This window comes from Staurois parvus, unplaced genomic scaffold (genome assembly GCF_062004578.1).
Source record: "Staurois parvus isolate SC_StPar_1 unplaced genomic scaffold, SC_StPar_1.0 ptg003119l, whole genome shotgun sequence".
Lineage (NCBI taxonomy): Eukaryota > Metazoa > Chordata > Amphibia > Anura > Ranidae > Staurois > Staurois parvus.
The window spans coordinates 58341-69265 of NW_028320915.1; the positions used below are offsets into that span (position 1 = coordinate 58341).

The following is a 10925-nucleotide window of genomic DNA, read 5'->3' on the forward strand; positions in this document are numbered from 1 at the left end:
GCCGAAAGGGGTGATGAAGGCGGAGCACTCAATGTCCTCCTTCGTGAGGGCAATTTGCCAGTAGCCCTTGCTGAGGTCTAGGGTGCTAACATATTGGGCCCCAGCTAGACAGTCCAGCAGGTCATCTATGCGGGGCATGGGATAGGCGTCACTGACGCTGTAGTCATTTAACCTCTGGTAGTCCACGCAAAATCGGGTGCTCCCATCCTTCTTCGGAACGAGCACCACTGGAGAGGCCCAAGGACTGCGGGAGGGTCGGATGATGCCCAGCTTGAGCATCCCTGAGAGCTCTGCCCGGATGGCCACCTTCACTGATTCGGGGACTCGGTATGGGGCCTGCTGGATGGGCTTCTGACTGAGTCTCCACGTGGTGGAGGGCTAATCCAGTGCGGCCAGGGGTGGCTGAAAAGGTGACGGCCTGGTCCGCTAGCATGGTCCGCATCTGGGTCACCTGGTGGGCCCTCAGCCAAGCCCCCGTGGGGATCTGATCTAGGGGGGTGGTGACCTTGGTGGCTTGAAGAGGTCGGGCAGGGCTCCCTCATCCGCTTCGCCTGTGGAGGCAGGGCAGACAGCTAGCACGGGCAGAGTCTGGTCATGGTACTCTTTCAACATGTTGATGTGAACCGTGCGCTGCTGGTGGTCACGGGCGTCAAGACTAATGACGTAGCTAGTCTAGGCCACCCATGACTCCGATCTGACACTGTTGCTCTCCGAATCCATAGTCGAGGCGTACGGATGCCCTGGGAATATGATGTCTGGCTCTTCCTGCCAGCTCGATGGCGAATCCAGGGCCGGGGTGGATGGCTTCCGGCCAGATCACTCGAGGGTCGGCGATGGTCAAGAAGGCCGCCGTATCTCGAAACCCGGTGGCGGGGTGCCCGTCCACCCGCACTGCCTGCAGGTGGCGTTGCTTCTGGGCGGGGTATGTAGCCCCCGGGGGGTGGTCACCGTAGACTCTCCAAAGGTGTTTGGCCTCTGGAGGGTCCATCCAATTGCTGGGGGGTGGGGGCAGGGGTTCTTTTGCGGGATGTAGCTCCAGGTAGTGGCCTGGACGGGTGAAGCGTCGGCTTCGGGAGGTTGGGCAGTTGGCTTGGAAGTGCCACAGCTGGTTGCACCCGTAGCAGCGACGGTCCTTGGGTGGCCCTGTGAACTGGGCTCTGGGTGGCGGACCCACGGGGTTGGCAGTGGTAGGTGGGGGGGCCGTTTTGGCAGAGGTGGTGGCAGGATGGAGGGGTGGCCGGACGGGGGGTGGGGCCCTTGGTGGCTCAGGGGCCCGCCGTTTCCAATGTGGCTTGATGGCCAGGATCTCATCAGCCAGGGCAGCAGCCTTTGCAAGGGTGGTATGGGCTCTTTCTCTTACCCATCCGTGCACCTCTGCCGGGCATTGGTTGTAGAATTTCTCCTTCAGGAAGGCCTGAAGGATTTCTTCTGCGGAGCGGGCCTGTTCCCCCTCTAGCCACCTCCGACAGGACTGCGACATCTTGTGCGCATACATCCGATAGGACGGTTCCGCATGGCAGGGAAGGTCACGGAAGCGCGCCCGGTGCACTTCTGGGGTCACTGCATAATATTCCAACACAGTCTGTTTGACCCGGGTGTAATCCCGGCCCTCCACATAATCCAGAGTGTGGTAGGCCGCAGCTGCACCCCCTTCTAACAGACCCACGAGGTGCCGTATCCAATCCGTGCTTGGCACCTCCATGAGCTGGCACTGCTGCTCAAAGTCCTGAAAGAACCCCTCCACATCCCCGGTGGCTTCGTTGAAGGGTTTAAAGTCTTTGCAGCTGGGAGGGGGGTAACCCGCGGCCCTGGGGCTGGAAGGGCAGCTTAGTTCACGGTGACTTTCTTGACTCTTTCTTTCATGCGTCCTCCGGATAGCCTCTCGCTTGTCCTCTGCCGTGGCGTCTGACCGCAGGAGGGCCATCTCTTCCTCCACCCGAGTCAGCCAGGGGCTTTTGGGCCCTGGGGCATGGCGTGCTGGGGAGGCTTGGGTTGTCCTGCTCTCCTCCCTTGCTGGGGCGTCCTGGGGATCAGCTTCCTCAATGGCTGTGATCAGATCCTCTTTGGCTAGGCCCCTCCAGGAAAGGGACAGTTGCTCGGCCCTCTCCTGCAGATAGGCCACAGTCCACTTCTTGTATTCGCTGGGCCGGGCCTGTTCCCGCATCGGATGGCTTTCACTGTCTGCCATCTCCTCAGTGTCCTGATGCCACCGCTGCCACCAGTGTGACGGAGGGTAAGTGGGACAGAACACACAAGGCAGACGGCAAACACTTAAAGCTTATTAAAACAGACAACAGTCACTCAATGGGGAGCAGTGCAGGGAGAGAGAGTCCAAAATACTTGTAATCCAGCCCCGGTGGGCAAAGCTAAAGTCTCCACAGCAATCTGTAATCCAAGAGGCAGTTCATAAGCAGTCAGATAGCACAAGGGGAGCAAACACTCACGCAGGGCTGATGTGATAGTCTCAGGCAGAGCCGACAGCGTTCCAGGCAGGGCTGATGTAGCTTCTGGGGTCCCCCTTCCTCCAATGGGGCTCAGGCAGAGCCGGGGGGCCACTAGAGTCCAGCTGGACCTCTCAGTGGTTGCCCAGCAGAATGGCACACCAAGAGAAACCAGCACTGGCCTCTTAAACCCCCTGAGCAGGAAGAGAGGTGGAGGGGGGTCATTAGCAGGTGACAATGAAGAGAATGGAACTACAGTAATTTAGTTTGTAGCTGTACACAGAAAGGACTGGTTGGGCAGGATAATTAGTGGGGGAAATACATTAATACAAAAGTAAGGCACTAATTAGGGATGTATACACTAATTGAATTTGGGACCTTTTGTGGAGGGGCGAGTTAATTACAGCTAGGGGCCTTTGGCACACAGGAGTGAATACTAATTGGAGGAAGCTCTTCCTAAATTTGGGACCTTTTGTGGAGGGGGCGAGGTAATTACAGCTAGGGGCCTTTGGCACACAGGAGTGAATACTAATTGAAGGAAGCTCTTCCTAAGGCCAGGAGGGATTAGGAACAAGGAATTAATACCTGGGACTGGCAGAGACTCATATCGTGACAGTGATGTTTTCAGGAAGCTATGTACAGCACCCTGCCAGCCCACCCACCAGCCATACTCTGCATGCACTGCAGAGAGTAGCACAGAGACCCAGTGATGGTGTCACTTAGTCCTACATGTGGTAATTAATGAGAACAGACAGGTTTTAATTAAAGGGTCATTAGTACATTGATGGGGGTGGGAGGTGGGGGGGCCCAGGGAAGGAACAATATAAGCTGATTAAACTTCACTGTTAGGATACTTTTACACTGACGAGTTTATGAAGAACTTTTGTGTTAAAAAAAACACCTGAAAAGCTCAAGAAAAATGCTTCCCTCTGTATGTCAATGTATGTCTATGTGTGTGTTCACACTGGGGCATTGCGCTTCCATTGTGTTGTAAAAACTCCTGCTTACAGCATCTTTGGAGCATGTTTTGTTTTTGCCCCAAAAATGCCTCTCCCCATTGAAATCAATGGAAAACGCCTCAAAAATGCCTCAGAAACACCTCTGTGCACGTGTCATTAAAAAAATGCTCAGAGAGCGCAGTGTTTTGCTGTGATTTTGAGGCAGATCCGTGTGAAAGTAGTCTTAGGTCCCATTGCTTCTAGCAGGTAAATCTCACCTTCATGAGCTCCTCACACATGTTCCAATAACCGAGGTTCTGGAATCTCCATATTAACCCGACCTGAAATATTTCTCTTCTCTACTATTTATCATCCAAACTGTCCAATGTCATACAATCTACATGGGCATCGTAGGCAGTATATTGTATTTGGTCCTGTAAGGTAGGCATGCTTCCCTTGGGACTTGGCCATCAATAGTGGAGACATCAAGCAGGGTTGAGTACACACATGACGGCACTCCGCATTCACCAATAGAGCTTTGAAGGACCAACCTCCCCTGTGGCCTCCAAGAGTTGGGTTATACAATATCCACATATACAGCTCGGAATGTAAACCATTCACCCATCAGCGAGGTCCAGCACCACCTCACACACCTACACTGACCGGAACAGAAGGCTGAGAGAAATCTCCAGACCATAGAAGAGGAAGAGAGATCCTGACATGAGGCTTCAACCATCCACACTCCATCCATGATGGACACAAACAGGTTCATGCTTTGGATACCCTAAAGTATACCCATTGATTTGTAACAGTAATGTGTTTTATATTTGTCTTTGTTTTCCAGACTTGGAGGGTAAAGTGTTCATCTTCCCCAACGACCCCAACACAGATCATGTCATTCTGAAACCTACAATTACAAAGCCATTGCAGAAAGTCAGCGTCTGTCCACATTTCTACAGTGATCTTTCCCGTCCCTATAGTCTCTTCTCTCTCGCTACTCCAACAATTAGAGATGCTTTTCTGTTCTCCTCAGGCTCTGCAGACTACTATTCTGTAGCTGTAAACGGACAACTACTCAGTATTAGGACAGACTCAGATCCCTTGAACTGGAGGCACATCTGTGTGACCTGGGACTCCGACACTGGAGTGGTCCAACTTTGGCTCAATGGAAAGCTCTACCCCAGAAAAGTCTTAGCGAAGGGGTTTTCTATCGATGGTGAAGCCAGCATTGTTTTGGGACAGACTCATAGTTATAATAATTATGGGGGAAGTTTTGCTTCTTCTCTGTCATTGGTTGGAGAAATAGGTGATGTTCACATGTGGGATGTTGTCCTGACTCCAAGAGAAATCCAGAAAGTCATCTCTGGTGACCGCTATGGAAATGTCATTAGTTGGAAGTCTCTAGTCTATGAAATGAAAGGAGTAGTTCTTCTTGAACCCAAACTTCAATGCAAGTCTGGGGGGTCCATCAGCTCAGTGTGTACACCGTGTTATTAAAGTGTACATATAGGCAAAACTTTCTTTTTTGGTTTTGGATAGAGTAGGGAAGGTTTCAAATCAACATCAGGTTATTTATTCTGTCTGCGTCCTGCTGGGGAGATTTCCCTTCACTTTCTGTCTTGGAGAAGCAATGGGAAATCAGAAGAAATCTCCACAAAGTCACCAGAACTTCTGTCACCAAATTTTCACCCACATTTTGCTCTCTAAAGTTCTGAAACAATGGTCACCAGGACCTATAAAAAGAATGAATCTCCCCAGCAGAGACATGAACAGCGATGAAAACTTGGTAGAGGGTCTAACCCTTCCACACTCCATCCAAAGCTAAAAAGATGTCTTGCCTTCACCTACACGTGAATTGGTGGTGGATTCAGGGACTTGGCGTGGGTTTTGTGGCTTCGGTTTCTGCACTAAAAATATTAGCAGGCAAATATAGATCACTGACAACAGTTATTCCAAGCTTTGTATACTTAGGTGGCATCATAACCTGAATCTAAGGTGCAATATTCACATATGGACCCTTCTCCTCCATGGAACCCCCCATCCTAACACATAGCCATGATAAGCAGGCCGCCATTGCTGATCCAATGAAGAACTTATTATGGATCCAATATGAACTGACCCCTTTTACATCATTGACCATATAAAGGAAGTAGCGGGCTTCCTTACTACCTGCTGATCGCATAAGGTATACTAGTTCCTTACTAGGGTAGTGATGTCACACGGGGGCGGGGTGGTGATGACATCACAGGAGGTGGGGTGCTTCTCTGAGTTTTCTCCATGGAGTAGCCCTCTTGTCATTCTGCCAGTGCCGGTGTTTTGGGCTATCAGGTCGCTCATCCAGGTGAGGTGAGGTTTGGCCGGTTGGCTGATGTCCGCTGGGAATGAACCAGCTCACTCATCTCTATGAAAACTCTTGGGGTCACTGGCCGGGGCAAACACACAACATGTGACCTGATCTGTATGTCTTCTCCAACATAGTAACTCCAAAAGTGTGTAAAGTTGAAGTCCAGGTATGGGTTCTATTGCAGTTATATTGGTCCAGCTTGGAGCAATGAAAGTATACAGTACATGCGTCACACCTGTGGGATCCTTATGGGAGCAGAATCTCTGTAGTAACCGCCTCTAATATAGCATTCTCCCATGCCTTCCGGGGCCCCTGCCGAGTGGTTACCCTGCTGCATATCAACCACACGGGGCCTCCTTCATGGCATGGGCAGTATTCAATGAATTGGAGTGGTGATTGTGATGTCACCCGCCTGCCTCCATGCCTTGCCCAATCAGAGAACAGCTTGCATTTATTGAGGAAAATACAAGGCAATCTGTGAATGGACCCATAAGACAGCAGGATCACTGTAACAGCACCAACTACTACACTGATTCTCTACTTCCACAGGCACAGCATATGATCCAAGCTGGACCAATGTAATATGCAAGGAAATCCATCCCTGGAGTTCAGCTTTATGACAGAGGATGACCATGACAGCCAGGGGAGTGGTCAGCACTGGGAGTTTTTGTAGTCACAGTCTACCAAGAACAGGAACATATTTTAAAGCGGGACTCTGCTCACCTCCATTCCAGCTGTGTACATGAACTCCCTCATTAGCATGTTTGAGGTTGAAGATCTTTGACCATCTTGACTGGTCCTCTATTGAGCTAAGTCCTAATTGTAAATCATCATCTTTGGGAAATAACAAATGAGGGGGCGTGTCCCTACACACCAACTGGCCAATCGATGAATCTAAAATATAACCTGTATTCAGAGATATATAATGTATGCCAAGCTGTAATTGGTGCCTATTGGAGTGGAATGTCCTGCGCACAACAGTATGACTGGATATTTACCCGACACCCAAATGGTTGACAACAGCAGAGCAGATCAGATCCCGTACCGTTTTAGATGAAGTGACGGCATAAAGAAGACATTGTAGTTTGATCAGAAGCCTATCAGATGGAATATATCATCTCTATGAAGGAGATAAAGTCACCCCACGGACACAACTAACTGGGCACTATAATCTGTCTTGTTACAGATATGTAATACGGGTTCACTCATCCACGGGCCTCAATGTCAGCCTCTCATGGACAAGCCCCATACATCACCATATCCAGACAAACATACCTCACTATCTTCAGGAATGCAAATAATGCCCTATAAAGTGCACTACAGACCACTCCAAAAAACAAGGGAAGAGGGGGGAGGAGCAATTACCATGTGCATTCAAAAAGTGTTCCCAAAGAAAGACCCAAAGAAGAGAAAAAAAGAGACTCTACATGTTTCACTCCAAAAAACAGCTTCATCAGGGGGGTAAATAATCACAATAGGTCACATAGGCCTTGATTCACTAAGATTTGAGTGTATTAGCAGAGACTGACCATTCAGGCAGACTCCGGTCAATCAATCAGTCGTCTGACCAGCGTCTAGCAAGCTCATTGACGAGCGTCTACTGACTACTTTGCTATCACTAAATGTGCTATCCCGTCTGGCACATTTTTAGGTGCAATACCGGATATGTTCGCTAGATGGTGCACAAGCGCGGGCTTTGTTAACATTGGCGTTCTTATGATGGCAAAAGAGAATCCTTAGAATGTAATAAATCGTATACCTGTGTTAGAATTTTCTATTTTCTTTTATTTCTTTTCTTGCTGTGTCTCCAAAATGATCAGGAAACTAATGCATTTACTAATGAATGTCATACATTCTGTACTCAGATGTTAAACATTTTCACACTTATATCTCAAATAATTTATATACTTCTAATTTCCCAATATAATTATATATCTTCATTCTCTGTAATCACGTAACTATTCTATGGTAAAGACAAGTGCAGCGCTATAAATGCATGTGATCAATAATGAACGCATGGAAAAACCAAAAAGTGCAAAGAATTGCAACAATGATGTAATATTGTAAATGGTGCTAAAATAAGTTCCTATAATCATTCCTGAATAATGGAATGTCCTTCATGTCAGAGTACCAACTCAGAGAGTGCCTATGAATGGCACGTGTGGTCTCTCCGTGACAGACAACTCAGGGAGTGCCTATGAATGGCACGTGTGGTCTCTCCGTGACGGACAACTCAGAGAGTGCCTATGAATGGCACGTGTGGTCTCTCCGTGACGGACAACTCAGGGAGTGCCTATGAATGGCACGTGTGGTCTCTCCGTGACCGACAACTCAGGGAGTGCCTATGAATGGCACGTGTGGTCTCTCCGTGACGGACAACTCAGAGAGTGCCAATGAATGGCACGTGTGGTCTCTCCGTGACGGACAACTCAGAGAGTGCCTATGAATGGCACGTGTGGTCTCTCCGTGACGGACAACTCAGGGAGTGCCTATGAATGGCACGTGTGGTCTCTTCGTGACGGACAACTCAGAGAGTGCCTATGAATGGCACGTGTGGTCTCTCCCTGACGGACAACTCAGAGAGTGCCTATGAATGGCACGTGTGGTCTCTCCCTGACGGACAACTCAGAGAGTGCCTATGAATGGCACGTGTGGTCTCTCCATGACGGACAACTCAGAGAGTGCCTATGAATGGCACGTGTGGTCTCTCCGTGACGGACAGTAGTGCATGAACTTGTGAAAGGTAAACCACCCTTAGGACTGGTCTACACTCACCAGAACAAAAGTATTAATGTGCATGGGTTATACACATCACACATCTGGGGGTGCAGCGGTATGCTGGCAGCTATGGGTTAGTCATCCATCCATCCATCCATCCATCCATCAGGGTGGGTGCCCAAATGGTCCTGGGGAGGAATTAGCTCAGCCACAGGAGCCAGAAAGGTGCTCAATAGTGTAGTACACTGTCACAGGGGTGGATGACCTTTCACGAGTTCATGCACTACTGTTCGTGGTTATATTTATCTTGTGTAATACCATTTTACTAGTCTATATCATGTGACCAGCTCGCTTCATCATTTGTAAACAATGTAACTATTCTACATTATAACTCAAACTGTGTCTCCCACAGTGGTTTAGTGGTTAGAGCTCAGAACTTACAGCACTTGGGTCATGGGTTCGAATCCCAGTCATGGCTACATCCTAAAAAATGGAGATCAATTTTCTGGGTTGTGTCAGTGCCAGGAATATTGATCAATCAATTATGATTTTGCCTAATGACTAGAAAGTGGATGAATGTTACCTATGTATTGTTCTTCTGCCAATTAGGAAATGTGCAAGTTTCATGCCGTGTATATTTCATTGTAACATTTTTCTCTTTTAAATCTGTCTCCTTATACAACTTGACCCCCTCCCCCACCCCATCATCACCTGTCCCATATGCAAATCTATGGATCACCGCCCCACTCTTTAACTATCTATTTACTGATCAAGTGAATGTGTCTCATTTTCTATCAGCTACAGCTCAGATCTCACATTATTATACAATTGCTGATTGTATCTCACCACTAGTCTGATTGAATTCACAATTCCTGGTCAGTCCCGTTCCCTGACCTATAATAACCTTTAGGGCCAGTTCACACTACATGTGTTTCAGTTGCTTTTTTGGCATCACAAACGCACAGAAAGAAGGTTATATGGTTGTCAATGTCATAGTTCACATCAGCGCTTGCATTTTCAGTGCATTGCAGGTGCTGTAAACAAAGCTGACCACGCTGCATTGTTTCTGCACAGAACTGTACTGGAACACATTGAAACATCCTTGAATGTACTAAAACGCACATGTCCCTAACTACATTGAATACAAAGAAAATAGAAAAAAATAAGTGAAAGGGATACAAAAATGCAATGTAAACATGTCCAAAACGCATCCAAAATGTACTGGAACACACTAAACATGCATGCCAAAAGGGCATGAAAAAAACCCATCAGGAACACATCTAGACTGTTTCTATAGTGTGAACCAGCCCTTAGGACTTGTTCACACCATTGGTGGTGCAGAAACGCATGCAAGAACACACATTGTGCAGCACAGCAAAGAAATGCAATGCCCTATGTAGATGTGCGCAGGTACCATGATGAAAACGTTGTTGCACCTACACACGTCTATTAAAAACAGCCCCATTCACAGCCACAAATACGCATGGCACCACACTACTGTGCGGTTAGGTGCGACACACTTGGAAAATAACATAAAAATAAGCCAACATGGCTAAAACATATCTTGAAAATATGGGGACTCTGATATCCGGCGACAGTCCGTTCACCAACGAGAAGCAATTCTGCACCCTAAAACCAACATAGAGGAAAGGGATGGTCAAATTGCTGTGCTGCTTCCAAACCACCTCTGGCATGCCAGGGTCATTATGCAGGTCCTCGATGCCAGTTCTTGCCTGCGGCCACAAAATATCCACTGGCCACGAGTGAAGGTGAGTGGAGGACGTGAAGGTGGATTTCTACCAGCTTCAACCGCAAGCAGCACCACTCCTGAACAATGAGAGCAAATAATCATTGACACGTCATCATGGCAGTCAATTCTCAGTGCCGGCTATCTAGAGGGTCTTTCCTTTTTAACCATTTCAAGAGTTCAAGGAAACATTCTTGGAGCATCTACTGTGTTTGGAAAGGCCAAAGGCCCCCCCCTCCCCCAGGCACACTAATGCTTATGTAGGCCATAGACGGGGAGAAAAACGGCCGATTTTTCTTTTAAAAAATGAAAAATTGGTTGTTCAAGCGGCCGACGTTACCAGCAATGGTAAAAAAAAAATCGGCCGATTTTCATCCCAAAAAGTGTCTCTGCAGAGAGCTCCGCTATTTCTTTGACAGTTCCTTGACATTTACAGCGGTTGAAACATTGTATGTATTTGTATCCATTTAGGATACAGATGTTTTTATTCGGAAACAAATAGATACAATGTTGCAACCGCTGTAAATGTCAAGGAACTGTCAAAGAAATAGCGGAGCTCTCTGCAGGGACACTTTTTGCCATACTGGAATTCCTCTCATTTTTCATCCTTCTTCTTCCTCTTCTTCTTCTTCTTCTTCTTCATCATCATCCTCTTCTACTTCTTCTTCATCATCATCCTCTTCTTCATCATCCTCTTCTTCTTCATCATCTTCATCATACTCTTCTTCTTCTTCTTC

The 10925-nt window shown here is 47.9% G+C and overlaps 1 pseudogene; it reads left to right on the forward strand.

The window, feature by feature from the left end:
• The first annotated feature begins 3150 nt into the window (after positions 1-3150).
• Positions 3151-5311, forward strand: LOC149428579 (C-reactive protein pseudogene; annotated as a pseudogene).
• The last annotated feature ends 5614 nt before the right edge of the window (positions 5312-10925 follow it).